A 24,669-nucleotide genomic window follows, 5' to 3' on the forward strand; every position below is an offset into this window, starting at 1 on the left:
ACCTGAACATTCAAGCAAAACATTTGATGTATGTGTGACAACTGAAGATAATCTTTAATCTTTGAATACTTAGAACAAATGCTTATTTCCAGAAATGCCTTTTGTGAGACATGTTGCACTTGGTACTGGTAAAGTTCTTTTGTGAAATTGTCTTAAGATGGTTCAAGGGCAGGATTAAGGTTGTATCAAAATTTGTTCTCATTCCACTTTGGAGGGAAGTTTTGTTGAGACAGATACATTAATGTGGGTATCAACGACATTTTTAAGTATTGTTTATTAAAAGGAAGACATGCTACCCCTTTTAAAAAGAACATTCTCTGCATTAGACATTGTGTTGTTACAGCTTTCTAGCTTGTATATTTGCAAAAACATATCTTGCAGAACAACAATACAGTATGTATGTCATGCTTCATCTGTTTACAGTGAATCTTATGTTTTGATAATTCCAGAAATGTAAGAAAAACATGGAGCTGCAATAACTTGTGTATGTTCTTAGTTTTACTTTACTGAGATGCATGTATGACGTGGCAGTGCAATGACGTACACTTTCATGTTCTATTACGTATAACCCATAATGAATTATTTGAACAAATAATAAGGAGATTTTTGATTTGCATAAGGGAGAATATATCAAGAGTGTCACCTTTTGTGTATTTCCCTGGTATTTCCTTTTCCAAAGGTAAATGGGACAATCCGTCAGCATTTCCATGATTAGTCATCATCTTGAATTCCATCTTGTAATTGTGTCCTCCAAGAAACAGAGCCCATCTCTGCATTTATGCTGCTACTTTTAATGGAACACCCTTCTGTTGAAAATGGACACTGGTGGCTAATGATCAGTAATGAGGGTAAACTCTCTCCCATACAATTAATCTGGTTTTACACCCCAAACCAGACTCAAGGCCTCTCTGTCAATCTGTGCATAATTTTTCTCTGTAGTGATAAGGGAACATGATACAAAGGCTATGGGGTGTTCACTATCATCACTCGTAACATGTGACATGACTGCACCTGAACCATAAAGTGAGGCATCACAGGCAAGTTTAGTGGATGGTGTGGATCGCAATATGTGAGTACAGTGTCTAATGTCACCATTTCCTCTACTTTTTTGAAAGGCACCTCGCATTGCTTTGTCCATTTAAGTAATCGACAAACCCTGAAAAGGACTGCAAATATGACATGTCCTTTGGCTTTGGGACATCCACCACTAGAATTTTCACAGCACACTTGTGTGTCAGTGTTGTGACCACAGTGAGTGATGCTTGCTCTGAGACTATAAGCTTCTAACCTTTTTAACACTGTTTTCAGATTTTGGAGATGTTCCTCGTCATCTCCAAACATAGATGGCAACGTGCGTATTTCCAGCAGCTTCAAACTCCAAATCAGGCATTTGTTCTACCATACAGCCAACAGGGCCTTCTGAATACTAATATGAGATGTATTAAAAGTAGTAAAAACTCTCAGCTCACTCTCTGAACGCATACCATCAGAGATTGCTGTAATACTGAGGATTGTCACCAGCCCTAACTGGGAGGCATTACAGACGATGCAACAAGAGGAAGCTGAAGGTGATAAGTGAGCTGGGATCCATGCTAGGCTAGACTAAAAGCTACACTTATCAAGCCCCCGCTTCCATTTGTCTTCACTGTAAACAGTTGATCGATCGCTTATAAAATGGATGAAATCTGACTGAGACTTATCACACAAAGGAATTTATTCGACTCCTATGTAATGATCTTCACTGAAATCTGGCTGGATCATAAAGCGTCCAACACAGTTATTGAACTATCAGGCTGCATGGCCTATTGGAGCAACAGAACATGAAATTCTGATAAGAAATCATGCGGTGGCTGATGCATTCATGTTAACAATGACTGGTGTATGAACTGTGTCTCATTGTTGATGGTCACTGCTGTCCCAACCTGGAATATCTCATGCTGAGGTGCAGGCCTCTCCATCTGACAAGAGGAATCACAGTTGTTCACTTCACGGTGGTCTTCATTCCACCTCAAGCCACCGATAAAGTTAGCATTAACACAAGTGTGTGATGTTATTAATAAGCAACTGTCCACCCTGACAGCACCTTCATCGTAGCAGGTGATTTCAACTCAGCCAACTTTAAGACAATATTCCCTAAATTTTGCTGGACTATGAAATGCACCACAAGAGACAACGATACATTGGAGCAGGTTTACACAAATATTGCAGGTGCATACAGGGCTTATCTGTGCCCTCATCTGGGTTTGTTTGACCACCTGTCTTTTATTTCTAATTCGGGCCTAAAGGCCAGTTATAAGCAAGTTAAAACCAATTACTAAGTCAGTTGCATAAGGTCTAAGGGAGCTTCACGACTTTAGGACAGCTTCAACTGCAGCAGCTGGAACTTGTTTGCATGCGAAGCAATGCATGATTTGGAAATTGACATGGGGGAATATATCGCTACAGTCATGTACTATCTCAGATACTGTTCAGGCAATGTCGCCAGCAATAAAAACATCCGTGTATTCACAATTCAGAAGCCATGGATGAACAACATTGTCCAGCACCTGTTCAGGGCTCAGGATATTGCTTACAGTTGCAGCAACGCTGCGGCATACAACATCACAGAGGACCACCAACACCGCCTTGAGAAAGAAAGGCTCAGCAGTGCCTATAGTATCTTTGGAGTTTAAAGAGAGCAAATCTGCCCCAAAACCTGCTGTTAAACCTTTCTCAATGTGTAAGTGAGAGCATACTGACCTACTGCATGTCATTCTGGTTCATTAGCTGCAACAAGATCAACCAAAAGCACTTCAATGAATGATCAGGACTGCACCTAATGTCATTGGGTCACGACTACCAGTTATGAAAGCCATCTACAACTCTCAAATATCTGTGGCAGGCTTGCAAAACTGTGATGGACTCACCCACCCCGGGAAACATCTGTTCAATCTTTACCATGCAGCTGCAGATACAGAAACGTCTCTGTATGTGTAGTGGTTTTTCGTGCCTCACAAATGACTAGGAGACGCAGAAGATACTTCAAGAAGGGTTAAATTTTAATTTGCAAATCAAAGCTGAGACAGTCATTGGTCTAGTTTCACAGGTACCACACATACAGTTCTAATCTACATCTCTTTAGCTACCTTCCATTAACACACCATTGTCTTTTACATTCCAAGATTTCATTCTCTAGCAAATAGCAAGTTTACATTCTTATTACTTCCTGACTTAATCATGTTCTAATCTACATCTCTTAGCTACCTCTCATTAACATACCAGTGTCTTCTACATTTTTAAGACTTCAGTCTCCTACCAAATTGGGTACTTGCATAGCAAATAATAAACTCAGAACTGAGCAATGTTCCAATCTACATTTCTTTAGCTCTTTAGCTACCTCTCATTAACACACCATTCTAAGATTTCATTCTACTAAATTGAGTACATGCATAGCAAACTGACTACATAGCTTTGGTTACACAGCAAATGATACAAGTTTTATACTCCATAATATTTTTATACTCCAATATATCCCCCCTTTGACACAGAGAAAGAAGACTAAGAGTCCGTGCACAAAAGCCCCAATAAGCTCAAGCATTTATTCCCAAAACTATAATTTTCTGCGCCAAGACCTCAAAGTATTTTCTCCCTGTTACCCTGGGCCGCTGAGCCAAAAACCTGACCCTTTGTACCTGAGACAGGGAAAATGACTCATAAGCCCTTACAATCTACTCCCACACTGTCGTTTTGCTCTTGTTCATCCTGCAGGTGTTGTAGGCTGTAACGATACATTTTCGGTGTTTCTTTCTCCACTAAGCTTGCTTCAGTATTTGCCACGAGCATCGGAAATTGTTTGGTTGCAGCACGCACTACAAGAGATTTGAGACAAGGAAGAAAACAGCACAGCACAAACGCACAGCTCAACAATACAATACTGACAGTTATTGCTATTTTAGTCAGCCATGCTCCCCATCCTCCGAGTCTACTTTCTAACCAATCAAAAAACTGATGTTCAAATCCTGCATTCTGTTTGACCTCCGTCCGCAGATTCTTTAATTTATTCATTGCTTTAGTAAATGATCCTTCTGGGCTAGTATTGTTCGGTATGAAAGTGCAGCATTGTTCTCCAAACATTACACACACACCCCCTTTTTCTGCCAAAAGCCAATCCAGTACCTGTCTGTTTTGCCACGCCATCCTGCTAGTTGCATCCAGCTGTTGCCCTAAGGCCTCCAGTGCATCATCAGTGTAGTTGATGAATCTCTGCTGATTATAGTATATATAGTTTATCCATTCAACAGTTTTGCTTACCCCTAACACAGGTATGATAGCTTCCCAGCCTGCAGCAATCTCATTTCATGCCTTGAATTCGTTAGGTGTACCTCTCGGCTGCCCTATACTGTCAATCCGGATTGTCGGGTCCGGGTCATATTTTCTCTTCTGCCGTAGCAGAGTCCGCTGCTCAGGGAAGTTAGCATTGGACTGTACTTCAGGGGACATTATAATTTCCTGAAGCAGCATGACATGCGTACATGTTCCTTCCTACCTGAGGGGGAGCGTAGATCTCAGACCTCCTTCCTGTCCATACAGCCACCAAGGCTCTGCTAATGGGATAGTCTGAGAGTCCATTGCACCCTCAGGAGGAGGGGAACCCATCAAGTGTCTTTTACCTGGGGTTATATCCCACGTCTGAGTGCAGTTGCCTCGGAAGTGGCCAACCGGGTGAGTGCCCACCCGCATGAAACACTCGTAATTCAGATGGTCCTCCTTTATAAGCTGTTACAGTGTAGGTGTCTGGCTTCTTTTATTTATAGCCCATGGTCTGCTGTAATTGCATTCAGAGGCAATCTTGCTTTGATCAAACTGCGAGGAAGCCTGATATAGCATACAGCAATAGGGGCACATTGGTGCATTGTTCAGACAGTTTTGATAGCTGGGATCTGCTTTAACGCAAATCCTCATGAAACAAGCCCTAACCGGACCTGGACACTTGTCGTTCGCATTGTTCCCTGTGCTCTCTTCGCCACTGCATGCAAGTGGAGGAGTTATAAGGCATGGGAACTACATGCTGAGTGGGGCTTTCCCTTGAGCACAGGTAACAATTCTGTCTCTTCATCATTCCTGCCATGTAAGTTGCCCATTGATACCACTGATTAGTACGTGTCTTTAACCATGGCGAGGAGGTAAGTGTCGTGCTCCTCTTACTTCTTTTCTGCAGGTTATTAGTCCCATTCCATATCTGCCCCACTAATGGTTCCCAAGTCTGCACTGGAGTATGTGGGTGCTTTGTCCCCAGGGGCACAACTGGTCATTCCCAGCTCATCTCCATTATCTGAAGAAGCCCTACTATCGACCACCACATCCTGAGGGTCTTGAGGCCCGTCCTCAGAATCAAAAATTTCCCATCCTAATTGATCAAACTCCTGCGGTGCAGTGTCAGCTTCTTGTTCCCCCTGTCTGACTCCCGCTAGCTGCTCTTCCGCATCATTTACCTTGGACACTTCACCTGATTGCCCTTGCAGGACTGCCCTCATGCAATGGTTCAGATGGTATCAGGTGGAGTGGCCTTCTACCTGAACTGCGGTGGGTGATGCCTTGGTTACCGTAAAGGGTCCTTCTCTTCTTGGCTCGTTCCACTTTCTCCGAAAAACTTGCACGTAAACCTGGTCTCCTGTTTTAATCGGTCCTTCCCCTTGTATGGTCTCCGGCTCTTTCTGTTTTTCCTGGGCATAAATAGACCTATGTATCATAGTTAGCTGCTGCATGTATTGTTTCAATTCTATTTCCAATTGTTCCAAACTAGGTCCCTTATACGGCCCTCTCCACTGGGGCACTGGCATGGGCCTCCCAGTGAGCATCTCATGCGGTGTCAAGCATGTCATTCGATTAGTTTGCATGTGGTAACTCATCAATGCTAATGGTAGAGCATCGACCCAATTAAGTTTAGTGTCTGCACAAATTTTGTTTAGTTTGGCGTTTAGGGTTCCATTAATTCTCTCTACCATGCCCTGTGACTGAGGGTGGTATACACATCCAAATCTTTGCTTTATCCTCAGCGTCTGTAGTACCAGTTTGACCACTTTCTGGATAAAAGCTGAACCATTGTCTGAGCTAACTTCTGTAGGTATTCCAAACCTTGGAATCACTTCATTTGTCAGAAATTTTACCACTGTCTTTGCCCCTTGATCTTTTGAAGGTACTGCCTCCACCCATCTGCTAAATCGATCAATTACTACCAGCATGTATCTTTTCCCTTGCACTGTCTTTATCATGTCTACGTAATTGATCACTAGATGTTTAAATGGTCCTTCAGGTACAGGAATGTGGCCTATTGGGGTTGTAATTCCCTTTACAACATTATTCTGTGCGCATACCTCACACTGTGACAAGAAAAAGTCCACTGAAGCCTGTAAATAAGGTGACCAAAAACCATCCTTTATTTTCTTTATCACTTCCCCCCTTGCACAATGGTCCATCCCATGCGCTTCTGAAATCAGAATCGTCAGGAGAGGGGTGGGTGCTACCAACAAACCGTCTTCCGTGCTCCACAAGCCTTCCGGGTTCTGGTTGGCCCCCCTTTTTCTCCACATTGTCTGTTCTGCCAAAGTTGCCTTACCTTGTATTTCAATTAGGTCCTCTACGTTAGGTTCTGGAGTTAGGATGACCTGGGGGGTAATGACAGCTGACGTACACCCAGACGCTTTGCTGGCTGCCTTGTCCGCAGCTTGATTTCCCTTTGTTATTACATCGTTTACCTTTTTATGTGTCTGGCATTTTACTATAGCCAATGCTTTAGGTTTCATTACGGCTTTTATTAAGTCTAGAATTTGCTGACAATGTTGTATGGGATCTCCGCTACTTTTTTTAAAACCTCTCTGCTTCTACACTGCCCTGAACAAATGGCATACTCCATGAGCATATGCCGAATCAGTATAGATGTCTACTTTCTCACCTTCCATCATTTCACACGCAGCTGTCAGGGCTTTGATTTCCGCTAGTTGGGCGGAACACGGTTGGGGACAGGATTCCATCCTAATAATCTTATAGCTCGACTGATCCTGCTGCACGACTGAGAACGCTGCATGATTTCCATCATAGTCCCTATAACAAGAGCCATCTACGAACAGAACCTTTTTATCTGCATCCTCTAGTGGTTCTGACCGTAAATCTGCTCTTAATTTGGCAAATGCCATCGTCTTCCCTACACAATCATGGGGTTCTCCTTCATAGTCTAAAGGGACATAATCGGCTATATTACTGGTAGTGCATCTCTGTATAGTTATATCTGGAAATGTCAATAGCATCTGATACGCTGCTATCCTGGCTGGTGTCAACACAATTTCCCTCTTTCCAGCAATTCTGCTACTTTGTGGTGTGTGTACAGAGTTACGGGATAGCCCAGGGTTAAAGATGATGCCTTTTCATATGCATAGTACAGCGCCGCCAATCCCTGATAACAGGGTGGATACCCCTGAGCCACCTCATCTAGTCTCGTACTGTAGTATGCTATCGGCTAATTTGCTTTTCCTGTGCCTGTCTCTTGTGTTAGAACTGCTGTACCATAACCCTCTTGTCGGTTGGATACATACAAATGAAAAACCTTCTCGTAGTCAGGCAAAGCTAATGCTGGTGCTGACTGCAATTCCTGCTTAAAAGTATTGAAAGCTGTCTCAGCCTCTCCATTCCACTGTAAGCCGTTTTTCAAATTTTTATGTCCTGCTTCTTTCATTATCTTTCTTAAAGGTGCCACAATCTCAGCATATTCTCCTATCCAATCTTAGCTTTACCCTGCCATTCCCAAAAACGTCATCATCTGCCCTACAGTCTGGGGTTTGGGGGCCTTAGTTATTGCCTCAATCTGATCTGGTGCTATTGCCTTCACTCCCTTGGATATTACCCTGCCTAAGTATTCCACTTGTTGAGTGCAAAATTGCAGTTTCTTTTTGGATACTTTATGTCCTCCGTGCGCTAGCTTCTCTAACAATTATAGTGTCCTGCTCACACTGTTCCTTGCTGTGGGAGCAAATCAACAGGTCATCCACATACTGTAACAATGTACTTTCCAATGGCATACCCTCTAGGGCTGCCTTCAATACGATTAAAAACATGTGGTGAATGTTTAAATCAGGGGTGTCAAACTCATTTTAGGTCATGGGCCGGATTGGGCAAAATGCAGCTTCATGCGGGCCGGATCAGTTGGGCGCGTGCGAACGCAGCTTTCATTGCCTCCGTTTTTTCAGCCTGTTCTCATGTGTCTCAGTCTCTGCTATAACTACAAAGTGTTTCACTTCACAAATTCCGTTTCTTATGAAGAAGACTGCTGGGGGATGTCACGTGATGACGTAGGATCGAGACGCTGGAACTCAGCCCTCCCGTAAAAAAGTTAATAAATTAATGTTTAAGTGAAGAAAAGTCAATCAATACTTTTTTAAGGTTACTCATAAACTACTCTGGATTGTTTTAAGCTATGCCTCATAAACAGAGGATGAAGAAAACTACTTCCGCGAAGACCGCTCAAGTTGGAACAGAATCAAGGCCTACTTCTACCGAAGAACCGCGGACTCAGGTACAACACACCACCGGTGAAACAGAAAAGGAGACCGCGGCAGCATCGGCCATTTCTAAAGGAAAGGATCAATGAGAACTGCGCATGCATAAAGGAATGAGCATGCGCAAACGAGTGCAACCAGAACTACAAAACCCAGCAACGACTGAAACCGACAGTGAAAGTGAGTCTGAGAGAGAGCCGGACTCTCTGGAAAAATCAGACGAAGATGGAGATGAAAGTTCCTCTGAAAATACAAAAAAGACTTTGAGGCAAATAATGCATAAATTAGAAAAATTAAATGCATTAAAAGTAATTAAAGAAAAAATAACAAAAATGGAGGCTATGTTTGATAAAATGACAAAGAAACAGGAAAAAATGGAAAAGAAAATTACAGATTTGGAAGTCAAAGTGGAAGAAATGGATGGAAGAATGAAGAAGATGGAAGATGATAATGATGCCTGGACATCAGAAAGAAAACAACTCGTGGGAAAAATTGATAAGCTCGAAAATTTTAGTAGACGCAACAATATTAAAATTGTTGGACTTAAAGAAGGTACCGAAGGAGAAGACCCAATAAATTTTTTTCAAAAATGGATACCTGAAAAATTGGAAATGGGAGAAGAAACTTCAATTGAGATTGAAAGGGTGCACAGAGCCTTAAGACCAAGATCTCAAGATGATCAAAATCCGCAATCAATTTTGATAAGATGTTTAAGATACCAGGATAAAGAAAAGATTTTGAAGGCAGCTGCCCAAGGTGCTAAAAGAAGAAAAGTTCCATTGATGATAGCAGAGAAACCAGTTCTTTTTTATCCTGATATAAGTTATAACCTTTTGAAGAGAAAGAAAGAATTCAATCCAGCTAAAAATGTTTTATGGAAAAAAGGTTATAAGTTTTTAATGCGTCACCCAGCAACACTGATAATTTTTTTGGAGGAGGGAAAAAGATTTTTTTCTGATTATCGAGAAGCGGAGGTGTTCGCACAAAAACTCCCATCTCTTTGCTAATTAAACGTAGAGACTTTTAAATGTAATGGTTAAAGATGAAGACAGAGTTAGCGAATGGAACTGATGGACATTTAAGGATGATATAAGGGAGAAAAGTAAAATTTTAGAAATAATAACTGAGAATAGTATGTTTTTTTATATATATATACTTTTTATGTTGGGGGGGGGCTGGGGAACTTTGAATCGGTTACTATGGGATTCACATGTGTAATCATGGCGATTGCCATGACCCGTACAATAGAGGGGGGTAATGTTGTGTTTTTTTTTCTTTCACATTAGTAGGGGGGTATTTTGTTTTTTTCTTTATTTTCTATTTTTCTTCTATTCTTTTGCCTGGATGATTGGTGGGGACACACATAGCAACATGGAGACTTCTAAAAAGATTTCCCAGGATACAATGAAAGTTGAAAGATTAGATATTATTATAGATTGGAGTAACAATTAAAAATAATGACTAATCTATTGAATTTTTTAAGTTTTAATGTTAATGGGCTTAATGGACCAATAAAAAGAAAAAGAATTTTAACATATTAAAAAAATGAAAATAGATATAGCTTTCTTACAAGAAACTCATTTAACGGATATAGAACATCAGAAATTAAAAAGAGACTGGGTTGGAAATGTTATTGCAGCTTCATTTAACTCAAAGGCGAGAGGAGTTGCAATTTTGGTTAATAAAAATTTACCAATTAAAATACAAAATGTATTAACTGATTCGGCAGGAAGATATTTAATTATACGTTGTCAAATTTTTTCAGAACTATGGACTCTTATGAATATTTATGCACCAAATGAAAATGATGTAAAATTTATACAGGAGGTCTTTTTGAATTTGGCTAACGCACATGATAAAATATTAATAGGTGGAGATTTTAATTTTTGTTTAGATCCAGTTTTAGATAGATCAACAAAGGCTATTACAAAATCAAAAGTAGCAAAATTAACTCTATTATTGATGAAAGATTTAAATTTGATTGATATATGGAGAAGAATCAATCCAAAAGAAGGGGATTATTCATTCTATTCAAATAGACATAAAACATACTCAAGGATAGATTTTTTCCTATTATCAACAAATACTCAAGATAGAGTGAAAAATGTGGAATATAAAGCAAGAATATTGTCTGATCACTCTCCTTTAATAATGACAATGACAATGGTAGATAAAGAGGAATCAATTTATAGATGGAGATTTAATTCAATTCTACTAAAACATCAAGATTTTTGTGATTTTATGAAAAAGCAGATTCAGTTCTTTTTAGATACAAATTTACATTCAGTTGATGATAAATTTATGTTGTGGGAAGCAATGAAAGCATATTTGAGAGGCCAGATAATAAGTTATACTTCTAAAATTAAGAAGGAATATATGATAGAAATAGATCAATTGGAAAAAGAGATTATAAAATTAGAAAAAGAATCTCAAAGAAATATGACAGAAGAAAAATGAAGACAACTTATTAATAAGAAGTTAAAATATAATACACTCCAGACATATCGAACAGAAAAAGCAATTATGAGAACTAAACAGAGATATTATGAACTAGGTGAAAGATCACATAAAGTTCTTGCATGGCAGTTAAAAACAGATCAGATTTCCAAAGCAATAAATGCAATTTGAACAAAAGTGAATGAAATTACTTATAAGCCTCTAGAAATTAATGAGGCTTTTAAGAATTTTTATTCTGAGTTGTATAAATCAGAATCAAAGAATGATGATGTTAAGATAGAAGAATTTTTATCAGAAATAACTCTTCCAAAATTAAATACAGAAGAATAGAAGGGATTAGATACACCTTTTACATTGAAGGAAGTTGAGGAAGCTTTGGGATCACTTCAAAGTAATAAATCTCCAGGAGAAGATGGTTTTCCACCTGCATTTTATAAAAAGTTTAAAGATTTATTAATTCCTCCTTTTATGGAGTTAATATATCAAGCGGAAAGAACGCATAAACTTCCAGAATCTTTTTCAACAGCTATTTTAATAGTATTGCCAAAAAAAGATAGAGACCTTTTAAAACCAGCATCATATAGACCTATTTCTTTATTAAACACTGATTATAAAATAATAGCAAAAATCTTATCTAATAGATTATCTAAATGCTTACCAAAATTAGTGCATATGGATCAAACAGGATTTATCAAAAATAGACAATCGGCAGATAATGTAACCCGGTTATTTAGTATAATCCATTTAGCGCAAAAGAGGGAGGAAATGAGTGTGGCAGTTGCTTTAGATGCAGAAAAAGCATTTGATAGATTGGAATGGGATTTTTTATTTAAGGTATTGGAAAAATATGGATTAGGAACATCATTTATAAAATGGATTAAAACCTTAAATACTAATCCCAAAGCTAAAGTAGTGACAAATGGTCAAATTTCAACATCATTTCAGTTAACAAGATCAACTAGGCAAGGTTGCCCATTATCACCTGCTTTGTTTGTGTTGGCAATAGAACCACTAGCTGAATTAATTAGAATGGATCCAGATATTAAGGGTTTCAGAGTTAATCAGGAAGAATACAGGATTAACTTATTTGCTGATGATGTTCTACTTTATTTAACAGATCCATTACATTCACTACGCAAATTATCCTATAGATTAGAAGAATATGGGAAAATAACGGGTTATAAAATAAATTGGGATAAAAGTGAAATTTTACCTCTTACTAAAGGAGATTATAATCAATGTCGATTAATAACTCAATTTAGATGGCCAGCAAATGGTATAAAATATTTAGGTACAAGAGTTGATAATGACATAAAAAACTTATACAAATTAAATTATTTACCACTTTTGAAAAAAATTCAAGAAGATCTTGATAAATGGATGGCATTACCAATAACATTAGTAGGTAGAGTAAATACTATAAAAATGAATATTGTAACGTTCTCCTTCGCGTGTACTAATAACGCCGAATTCAACGTCAAGATAAACCAGTCAATGAGACCAGATCGCAGTAAGAATAACCATTTACTGTTCACTCTTCACATTAACATATGGTGAAAACTGTTGATAAAACAATACAAGATTGATACAGTATTTGTTCCTTAATATCACATTTCAATTGTAAATACTTGCAAAGGTGACTATAACTACATTACACTAAGGTGCAGTATACAGGGAGAGTTTACCTGCTCCATTGACTACTTTAAATGCACTTCCATGCAAACTATCCGCAACTCTTTAACTAACGAAAGCATAAACATTATCGACCGTCGTTACTTCTAACAGGATCGGCATTAACATCTTAGTTCAATATATCGATTATCTATTAACTTACAGCGTTGCTCTCACTGTGATTTCTCATGCCTGCAAAACAACTTCTGTTCAGGTGTGCCTCGTGGTGAGCCCCCACCCTCGCGCTAATTTCAAACCGGTACTTTCCCACAAGACGCGGCGAAACCGGATGTGACGTCATCGCATGCCGATATATTTTACATGCAATGAATATACTTTAAACACTTCTAATTCTAACTAGAAAATACTATCGAATGAATTACTAAGCAAAAATATTATAAACTAACTGTCGTAAAGACCGCACAAATATATTCCCTAGACTACAATATTTATTTCAATCATTACCAATACAATTACCCCAGAAGTTTTTTCAAGAGTTAAACAAATATGTGAGGAAATTTCTCTGGAAAGGTAAGATGTCAAGAATATCGTTGGAAAAATTGACATGGAAATTTGATCTAGGAGGATTACAACTTCCAAATTTTAAGAATTATTATAAAGCAAATCAACTTAGATTTATTGCATCTTTTTTCGAGAAAGATAAACCGGCATGGGTTAGAATAGAACTAGATAAAATAGGAGAAAACGTACCAGAAGATTTTATATACAAATGGGAATCTAAATGGATACGGGAAAAGAAAGAATCTCCTATATTAAAACATTTGATTGATTTATGGAATAAGATAAATGTTGATGATGAGACAAAAAAATCTTTATTAGCAAAGAGATCTTTAATTCAAAATAGACTTATTCCTTTCACAATGGACAATCAACTTTTATATAATTGGATTCAAAAAGGGATTAGATATATAGGGAATTGTTTTGAAGGAGGTATATTAATGTCATTTGATCAATTAAAGAATAAATATAAAGTATCAAATAATACTTTATTTTGTTACTTTCAATTAAGGGCTTATTTAAGAGAAAAATTAGGTCAAACAATGTTATTGCTGAAACCTAATGAAATAGAAATTTTAATTCAAAAAGGAAATATTAAAAAATTTGTATCTTGTATGTATAATTTGATTCAAAAACAGGCAATTAAACAAGGAGTTCATAAGTGAAGACAAAAATGGGAAAGTGATTTGAATATTAAAATTGAAGAAACAAATTGGTCAAGACTATGTCTTGATAGTATGACAAATACAATAAATGTTAGGTTAAGATTAGTGCAGTATAATTTTCTACATCAATTATATATTACACCACAAAAAATAAATAAATTAAATCCAAACTTATCGGATCAGTGTTTCCGATGTAACCAGGAAACTGGTACTTTTTTACATTCTACATGGTCTTGTTCTAAAATTCAACCTTTTTGGACAAATTTAAGACTTTTACTGGAACAAATTACAGGAACATAATTTCCTCATAATCCAATATTACTCTTATTAGGTGATATTGAAGGGATAAAACCAAAACTCAAGCTAAATAAATACCAGAAAGAATTTATAAAAATTGCACTGGCAGTAGCCAAAAAAGCTATTGCAGTTACTTGGAAATCGGATACATATTTAAGTATAGACTCTTGGAAGAAAGAAATCTATGGTTGTATTCCATTAGAAAAAATTACTTATAATTTAAGAGATAAATATGAAACATTTCTGAAAATTTGGAGCCCTTATTTACAAAAGACAGGATTAAATCTATAAATGTTCTGAAGATGAAACAATTGGTTATTTGGGGAAAGAAATAAATATACATATTAAAGTTATTACGAATTCCATGGAGCATGTGGAGATCTTCCAACAACCAGGCAATCTTTCTGTCTTTTTTTTTCTATAGGGCAGTTAGGGGGGAGGGGATAAGGGGAGGGGGGAAGGGTTATATACATTGTTTTTCCATACTTCATTTTGTAACTACTTAAAAATGCAATAAAAAAAGTTTAAAAAAAGAAGACTGCTGAGCAAGCATTATTTTTATGATTGGTATTAACTTACAATCATAGGCTTCATATCGCTGGGCCATTAATAATTAAAATAATAGATCTATCTAAAATGATCCATCCGGCCCGTGGGCCTTGAGATTGACACCTATGGTTTAAATCCTTGCGGCATTCTGGTATAGGTATACTGAGCACCTCTGTAAGTAAATGCAAACAAATACTGACACTGATTGGCTAGAGGAATGCTGAAGAAAGCTGAACACAAATCAATCACTGAAAAGTAACTTGCTTCTGGTGGAACATTAGTCAAAAGCGTGTGTGGGTTGGGGACTACCGCTGGCTAGTCCTCTACCACATCATTTACCGCTTGCAAGTCATGCACCAATCTCCACTTAGATTTATCTGCTTTTAAGACCGGCAGCAATGGGGTATTGCATGGACTGTTTGTTCTTTTAAGCACTCCTATTTCAAGCAACCCTGCACTGTCGATGCTATTCCCTCTTCCGCTTCTGGTCTTAGAGGGTATTGTGGTCTCCTGGGTGGAATTGCTCCCCTTTTCAGCCTTATTTCCACCAGACTCACTGTTTTTATTTTCCCTACGTCCGTGTCATGCTGTGACCACAGAATAGACGGCAACTCATCTAATCTTTTATCTTTCTGCTGGCCTCTTTCCTTTGCCAGCAAGGGCAGGTGTGGTTGGGGAGTTATTTTGACCTTTCTCACTGTCCCTACCATATCTACACTTACCATTATTTTAATGCAATTGTTGTCTTCTGATATCCACACCTCTGGCGTGATTTTCCTCCACACTGTTACGGTTTCAGCATTCTTAACTAAGGGTCCTAAGTCTTTAGACTGATATCCTATGTTTACCAACAACGTTACGTGGGGCGCAGCCTCCGGTATCCTGTACCATTTTTCTAAAAAGATGTTCCATTTAACTTGTAAAGCTGCCCATTGCTTTCCAATTATCACAGCCTCCCCTTCCAGGCGCTGCTGGGTACATGCCTCTAGGTGCCATTTCTCCTCTAACTCCCTGTTATGAGTCTCGTCAAAAATCACTGTACAATGTAGCTCAGATTTGGGCATTACAGCCCTGGGTAAAATAGCCTGCACGCCCTTTTTTCATTTCTCCCAGGTTTCCTGAACCTGATCTGTGATGTCTCCTATCCAAAAGACATTAGCCTTCTTGTCTTCTCGCACTATCAATTGAGCCCCTGCTCTTTCCACACTCAGCCCATTTCTGGTGCATTCTAATTTTAATTCCAATTTCAATAAGGCATCTCTGCATAACAAATTAATTGGAGTTCCTTTAAATACTAGCACCGGCAAAACAATTTCTTTATTTCCCATTCTCAACCGCACTGGAGCCGTGCGCTGTGTCAACTGTGTTTTCCCCGAGAACCCTACTGTCTTAATAAACTTCCCTGACATGGGAAGGTGAAGGGCATACTGTGGCTGTACACAAGTGTACGTGGCTCCAGTATCTATCATCATTGGTGTCAGTTGCTCTGAACAATGGGTTCCTCATCTACCTCCCTTGTTATCATTGGGTAATGTCCCTTCCCACTCAAGTTCTCCGGGCACCCCTAATACCTCGCATAGGGGTTCACAGGTCTGCTTGGGCCTGTGGGGGCTGGTCCTTGGCTAAACTTTAGTTCCCTTCTTATTGGTTCCTGCTGGTGTATGACAGGCTATAGTGTAAACGGACAATCTCTTCTCATGTGACCTGGCTGATTACATTCCCAGCACAATCTCTGTACTTCTCTTTCCCCGTTTCCTCACTGGTCCCCTTTGCCCATAGCTTCTCTGACCCCTCCTTGGAACTTCCAGTCCTGTCTGGGCTGTTTGAATTTAGTCTGTTCCTGATAGGGCATTTGTGGGAATGCTCCCTCAAAGACAATTATTGGCATGGGATTTTCCAGCCCCTGTCTTACAGTTTGATCGGTCCCTCCATATAGCAGTGCTTTGTCCAGTTCGATGGCTGTACTTGGACTGGTGGTTGCTGGGAACATCTTTTTGCTTTTCTCTTTTTCCTTCTTTTTGAGTTCTTCGAGCTGCATTTGTCTTAACTTTCTTTGCACTTCTTCCTGCTGCTCAGCCAACCTTCGTTTGTCTTTCTGGTATTTCTCAACCGCATGGACTACGTGGTCTCTAAATTCTTGTGGGATCATTGACATTAGCCCAACCACTACCTCCAGTTTGGATTTTACTTGTGGAGGCATTGCATCCAAAATGCTATGTTGGAACATTGAGGTCATAAATAAGCTATTCTTCATCTCTTGCTCAGTCTCCAGTCTCCACCTTTTTAACTGGTTTTCTACGTAGGCTGCTGTGTTTTCAGTGTCTCCCAGTGGATCCCCTTTTAAGGCTTTGGGGTCCACTTTGGGTGGATAAAGCTTTCTGAGGGCCTGCCATACCCTCTGCCTCACTCTGTCAAACCCATCTCCATCAGTTCTTGGGTCGTTTGAGTTTACTATGCCAGCCATTTTCATTAGTTCATTAAATTTGGAGGTTCCCATCAACCTTATCAACAGTGCCTTCAAATCTCCCATAGCCAATAATCGTCCCGCTGTTTCTTCTTCAAAGGGTCTAATCCGTTTCCCTGCTCCTTCATGTAGATTCAGCCCTTCTAGGTCCTGGGATCCCCAAGGGATGTACTGCTCTTGTCCTGATCCTTTTACTAACAACGGCATCATTCTTCCTCCTTCTTCCCAACTGCCCTGGCTCTCCTCCTCACCTGACCCCCCATCTGTCTCAGGGTTTGTCTTTACTGCCTCCCACACAAATGTCTCCGGGGTTCTCTTCTTCCCTCGGTCTCCCTGTGGAGTCCTTCCTTTCTGTCTTAATTCAATACTTGGCTGGCCCCTGGAGTATTTTTCGCATCTCTTCTGGCAACCCCCTCTCAGTAACTTATCTGGCTCTCTCTCTACTTCCGCAAGTCGCTCCCCTACCGCCTCCTTCTGTTCTTCTAGGCTTCTGCCTCCTACCTCTTCCCCACAAATTCTCACATCCTCTCTCTCTCCACTTAACTCTTGCTCCTCCAATGAGTCACCTTCTTTTCTAGTCTGTTTATTTCTATGGTATAATCGATACTCCTCATATTCCTTTTCCTCTCTCAAGTATTTCATCCGTTCAATCTGTTCTTGCATTTCTCTCTGTACCTGTTCTATCTTTATCCTTTCTGCCTGTATCTCCTTCCATATTGCCGCTTTTTCCTTCTCATATTGTTTTTTTTCCTCATTATCCCAAACTTGGACTTCTCCCTGCATGTTTACTGTTCCCATCAGCAGGGGGCACTGCTTAGGGGTTCCTTCCTCATTATAGGGAGGGGGTTTTTCTGTTTCTTTCGCATCCGGGTACGGAGCTGAAGCCAGCTTCTCACCGTATCCTTCTCTCTCTTTAACAGGCTGTTTCTCCATCACCTTAGTGTCTTCCTCACTTGTAATCAATATTCTACCTGTCCTCCTCAGCCTTTCTCCCTCCGTTCTGAAGAGTTTTAGCACTTCCATTTCTCGTTCTCTTTTTTGCTCTCTTTTCTTAGATTTATCTTTTGGTTTGTAATTTTTAATTAGTCCCTCCATTTCTTCGCACAAACTTACATCAAACGTTCCTTCTCTTGGCCACTTTGTGACCAGGTTATTGGTTCTTTTTTTCCCATTTTTCTGAAGTTTTTGTGATCTCATTATTAATTAACGGGAATTTTTTGCTCAGAATCTCTACTGCCGTTCCTTTACCTGTCATGTTATTCTCTCTTTTTAAGGTATTTCAGAGATTCACAGTTCGTTTACTGGATAATATTATTTACTCTAATTCTATGCCTAGTCTATTGGCTATCTACCAGCACTTTAAACTATATATTGGACTGTCCTTGTTTCCTATTCTGTTCTGCCCATGCAGACCTCTATTCAGAGCGGTATCCACAGAACTTTCTCTTTGCACCTCGCCTATTCAGACCCTTATCTCTTAAGGCGGTATCCACGAGGATTTTCTACTCTAATTCTATTCTATTTTCCTTTCCCTGTCTGTTCAGCCCTTCGTTTCATACGAAGCGGTACCTACAGGGATTTACCAACACCACGTGGACCTTTTCTTAACTTAACTTCTTATTAACTTATTTGTACTTACCTTCACTGCAGTGTTCTTGATCAATCCTCTGAGCCTCCTCTGTTAACCCCCAATTCTGCCAGATTCTTTGGACCGGAGAGACCCTTCGGCAGTGGTTCCACACTTCTGAGACTCCAAGACCTCCCCAAAGCCAACAGAATTCTTAGTCCAAATTGTCGCAAAAGTGCTTACCTTTTGTTTGGGTGCACCCTTAACTCTGTTAGCTTTGTGGGGGTCCCGGAGGACTGGGAAGCATCCCCAATCTGCCGTTTCCTTTCCGCGGGTCTTTCCGGTCCTGCCGCGGTCGCCAATTATGTTGTGGTTTTTCTTGCCTCACAAATGACTAGGAGACACAGAAGATTCTTCAAGAAGGGTTAAACTTTAATTTGCAAATCAAAGCTGAGACAATCATTGAGCTAGTCGCTGATTGCCCACCGATCCTCGGACACGGCATTTTTTATAGCAAAAATTCTGTTCTGAGAGGCGGGACTGCGCAGGCGCGTGAAGGAGGCCCGGGAAGGAGGGAAGATATATAAAGAACGCCGCCTTAAGAAGCAGGCAGCGGAGTGAGCCGGGCGCAGAGTGTAGGGCTTGGGCTCAGAGGGCTTAGGCGGAAGAGGACACAGTAGGCTTATCTTTTAGTTCTTGTATTTTCAGTTATTTGGGAGGTATGAGTGTGAGGGCAGCTTGTTGTTCTCGGTGTCGGATGTGGGAGATCCTGGAGTCTTCGAGCCTCCCGGACGTCCACATCTGCGCCAGGTGCGCCGAACTGCAGCTCCTGAGGGACCGAGTTAGGGAACTGGAGCTGCAGCTCGATGACCTACGCCTGGTCAGGGAGAGTGAGGAGGTGATAGAGAGGAGTTGGAGTCAGCTGGAGACGCTCATGGAGTGAGTACCGTTTTGGATTCGCTCCATAACCTTTACTTTTTTTAACCTTTGATCACCCTTATTCAGCTTATTTTTACCTATATCGAAAGTTTCTTTATTCTTTTTTTTGGATTTACTGCCAAGAGTTTGTTGTGAACTTTTGAAGATATGCAAACAGAAATGTCTCTCAGGTCTAAGGGACGGGATCCCGGACGTAATCCGAACGGTAACGGAAAAAAGCAGGCTCCGACACAACAAACACAATTAACTTTTGAATTGTTTATGGAGGTTTTGGATGAAAAATTTGCTGAACTAAAACAATTTTTTAAAGAAGATATAAAGGCTTTTCAAGAGTACATGGTTAAGACGGATTCAGTAATTAAACAGCAACAAGCTCTTACTGCGTCTCTGCAAGAAGAAGCTCGGAAGCGAGATTTGACTATTGGAAAACTGCAACAGGATTTAATTTCGACCATTAAGCTGATGGAAGCCCTTAAAGCCAAGAGTGACGATTTTGAGAATCGGTCCAGAAGACAGAACTTACGTATACTTGGTCTTCCAGACGGCATAGAAAAAGATGACCCTTCGAAATATTTTGCTCAACTTTTAAAAGAAGCGTTTCCGACGATTTTCCCGAATAACCCCCCTTTATTGGATCGGGCACATAGAATTCGGCGTCGATCACCGAGTGTTACAGACAAACCTTCGGTGGTAATTGTCCGGTTCCATTATGTACATGACAAAGAACAAGTTATAAGAGCAGCTCGTCGGGTAGGAATGATTAAAATCAAAGATTTTTGCTTCCGCCTGATCAAAGATTTTAGTTCAGATCTTTTAAAAAGAAGGCTTCTTTTTAAACCGTTGATGGCTGAATGTTATGAGAAAAATCTGAAACCTGCGAAGCTTCGAATTTCTCCGTCGAATGCTCCACGACAGGTTTTCATTTCAACTTCAGAAGCGAGAAAATATCTGGAGGAGAACTTCCCTACTGCTACAGACACTAGTCTTTAATAAATGAATGATTTTGATCGTGTAAGATGGTTCTCGATCTCTTAAACCAGAATTAAAATCTGGTTATTGGTGTAGGTTCGTCCTACACTTCATACTCAAGTTAAAGTGTGTTTGCGTCATGTTAATTGTTTTGCCTTATACACTTTAATCGTTTAACTACATACTTGTCTATTAATTTTGTTCCTTCGAAGGTATATTTTAATTCTTTGAAGGTAAATTTTTCCTTGATTAAGATGGTGGTTTTTTGGTAGAGATTTTTGGTTTTGCTTAAGATGGCATTATGTTTATATTTTTCGCGTTTCTTCCGTACAATGCGTCGCTTATCTTAGCTTAAATATTTTTTGTTTTGTCTGGGCCAGAGCCCGAGTTATAATTGTTTTTTAGTGATTATATTTTTATTCTTTTTACAACTAACTATACTTAGAAATATGGTTTTTATTATAGCGATTTTATTTTTAAAGTTGGGGTGATTCTTTTATATATATCCTTTTTATATGGAGTGTTCTTTAGCTGACATGGGGGTAGGATTAGTCTTACTTTTTCTCTTTTTAAGTCATATTTTGGCTTTTTCTCTTTTTCTCGGGGGGTGGGGGGATGGTCTGTTTTCTAACTCTATTTTTTTTGTACCAGTTTGTGTTAGTTTTTTTATTCGGGCTGTTTTTGAACTTCAAATATGTCTGTGTTGTCGTCACTTCCGGGTTTTCTCACTACTTTTATTCCTCTTCCGGGTGCATGAGTTTATAAGTTGGTTAACCCTTTCTATACCAAAGGGTTGATTTTAGAATTATGGCTCAGACCATTAATTTTGTGTCTTGGAATACTAATGGTTTAAATCATCTAATTAAACGAAAGAAGATTTTCAAAGTATTCCAAAGACTTAATGCTCATATCATTTTTGTACAAAAAACTCATGTGAGGAGGGAGGACAAATTTCATTTTTTTAGATTTTGGCGGGGTCAACAGTATCACGCAAATTCGAATGCTAAAGTAGAAGGAGTTTCAATTTTTATTGACTCCTCTATTTCATTTGTTCAACGTGATATTTTTTCGGATCCGAATGGCAGATTTTTGTTAATTACGGGTTTACTTTGTAATAAAAAGGTTGCTTTGGTTAATGTTTATGCTCCAAATGTGGATTGTCCTGACTTTTTTAAGTCCTTATTTACTTCTTTACCCAATCTAAACGAATATAAGTTAATAATGGGTGGTGACTTTAATTGTTGTTTAAATCCTCTGATGGATAAATCTTTATCTATTCAGACTTTACCTAATAAGTCGGCCACTTGTATTAACTCTTTTTTGACTGACAATGGAGTTTTTGATATTTGGAGATTCCGGTATCCTAAAGACAAAGAGTTTTCTTTTTTCTCACATGTTTATCACTCTTATTCAAGAATTGATTATTTTTTTGTAGACTCTTGTTTTATTCCATTGGTAATCGGTTGTAACTATGATATTATAGCTATCTCTGATCATGCTATTACTTTCTATGAAATTTACGGATACAGCTTCTAATGCTAGACAATGGCGACTTGACTCTACCTTGTTGCAAGACTCTGACTTTATAAAATTTATGGAGGAGCAGATCGACTTCTTCTTCTCAACTAATTCTACAGATGATATTTCCTGCGGAACACTTTGGGACACTTTTAAAGCTTATATACGTGGACAGATTATTTCTTATTCTGCTGGTTTGAGGAAACGTATCAAGATGGAAACTCTTTTATTGGTTGATAAAATTAAAGAGATTGATAAGAAATATTCGATTGCTCCTAGTAAGGAGCTTTACAAACAAAGGATTGAACTTCAAATGGAACATAGTTTATTACTTACATCCTCGATTGAAAATCAATTAATGAAAACTAAATCTGATTTTTATATACATAGTGATAAATCTGGTAAACTGTTAGCTAGTCAATTGAAGAATGCTCTGGTTAAACGTCAAATCACTAAGATTGGTCAGCAGAATGTGAATCTGACAGTTAATCATGATGAGATAAATAAGGCATTTCAAGATTTCTATACCTCCCTGTATCAATCTGAATTTCCTCAAGATTATAATACCATGTCTGATTTTCTTGGAAAATTAAATTTTCCAAGGTTATCATCTGATGATCTTTTAATATTGAATACTCCTATTACGGATGTAGAAATTAAGGGGGCTATTTCCTCAATGGATTCTGGGAAAGCACCGGGTCCAGATGGTTATACAGTTGAATTTTTTAAATTTTTTTCCGCTACTCTTTCCCCTTGGTTAGGTAAGGTTTTTGAGGAGGCCATTAGATTAGGGAATTTGCCACAATCTTTTTATAGAGCTTCCATTTCTCTAATAATTGAAGAAAGATAAGGACCCTACTAATTGTGCTTCTTATAGACCTATATCTTTATTGAATGTAGACTCCAAGATTTTTTCTAAGTTACTGGCATCTAGATTGGAGAAGGTATTACCCAAAATTATTTCAGATGATCAAACTGGCTTTATTAAAAATCGTTATTCTTTTTTTTAACATTAGGAGATTGTTGAATATTGTTTATACTCCCTCACATGATACTTCAGAATGCGTGATTTCATTAGTTGCGGAGAAAGCATTTGACAGAGTTGAATGGCTTTACTTAATGTGTTGGAGAAGTTTAATTTTAGTCCGATATTTATATCATGGATTAAATTGATTTATCATACTCCAGTAGCCTCAGTGGTTACCAATAATCAAAGATCTCCCTTTTTTCGCCTATTTCGGGGCACTAGACAGGGATGTCCTCTTAGTCCATTACTATTTAACATTGCCTTAGAACCTTTGGCAATTGCCATCAGACAATCACAGGATATTTTGGGTATTAATCGTAGGACAGATATTCATAAGTTATCTTTGTATGCAGATGATTTATTATTATTCATTTCTAACCCGGAGAAATCCATTCCAGTAGTTTTATCATTATTGGCTCAATTTAGTGAGTTTTCTGGGTATAAGTTAAATCTTAATAAAAGTGAATTGTTTCCATTGAATAAACGGGTCCCAATTTATGGAAATTTACCCTTTAAATTAGTTAATGACTCTTTTACTTATTTAGGGATCAAAATCACAAAAAACCATAAAGATTTGTTTAGATTTAATTTTTTACCCTTAATTGATCAGATTAAAGGTTTGTTTACTAAGTGGTCACCTTTGTCTCTATCCCTAATAGGTAGGATTAATGCTATTAAGATGGTTATTTTACCTAAGTTTTTATATATTTTTCAAGCGATACCAATTTTTATCCCGAAATCTTTTTTTACTAATGTTGACTCTAAAATTTCTTCATATATATGGCAGTATAAAAATCCCAGGTTAGGTAAAACATATTTACAGAAGACAAAAAAGGAAGGCGGGTTAGCATTACCTAATTTTCGATTTTACTATTGGGCAGTTAATATTAGATATTTGTTATGTTGGTTGAAAGATGGGGGTGGATCTTTTGGCCCTTGTTGGGTGAGTTTAGAAACTAAATCGGTATCAGCTTATGCTTTGGGTTCTATTTTAGGGACTTCTCTCCCTTTTGCTCTTTCTAAATTGCCGAAACGAATTGACAACCCGATAGTTAAACATACATTGCGTATATGGTTTCAATTTCGGAGATTTTTTGGGTTGACTCAATTCGTTTTAAATAGTCCTATTGTATCTAATTGTTTTTTTCACCCTTCCATTATAGATCAAGCTTATTCAGCTTGGAAAACTAAGGGATTACTAAGATTTTCTGATTTATTTTTAGATAATTGTTTCATGTCTTTTGAACAATTATCCAACAAATATAATTTGCCGAGATTTCATTTTTTTAGATATTTACAGATTAGACATTTTTAAGTTCTGTACTCACTACGTTTCCAAATTTTTTGCCTTCAGATACTTTGGAGAGTTTATTTGAATTAGACCCTTTTCAAAAAGGGCTTATTTCAAAACTTTATAATATAATTATGAAGATACGTTCAGAGCCCCTTTATAAGACTAAACAGGATTGGGAAAGAGAGCTTAGTTTTAGTATTTCTAG

The 24,669-nt window shown here is 38.5% G+C and overlaps 1 protein-coding gene across 1 annotated transcript in view; it reads left to right on the forward strand.

Annotated features, from left to right (window-relative positions):
• Positions 1-24,669, forward strand: part of trip13 (thyroid hormone receptor interactor 13) — a 58,498-nt gene that overhangs the window by 3,514 nt on the left and 30,315 nt on the right. The gene's annotated exons all lie outside the window — the stretch shown is intronic.

The sequence above is a fragment of the Hypanus sabinus genome, chromosome 20 (assembly GCF_030144855.1).
Source record: "Hypanus sabinus isolate sHypSab1 chromosome 20, sHypSab1.hap1, whole genome shotgun sequence".
NCBI classification, from domain to species: domain Eukaryota; kingdom Metazoa; phylum Chordata; class Chondrichthyes; order Myliobatiformes; family Dasyatidae; genus Hypanus; species Hypanus sabinus.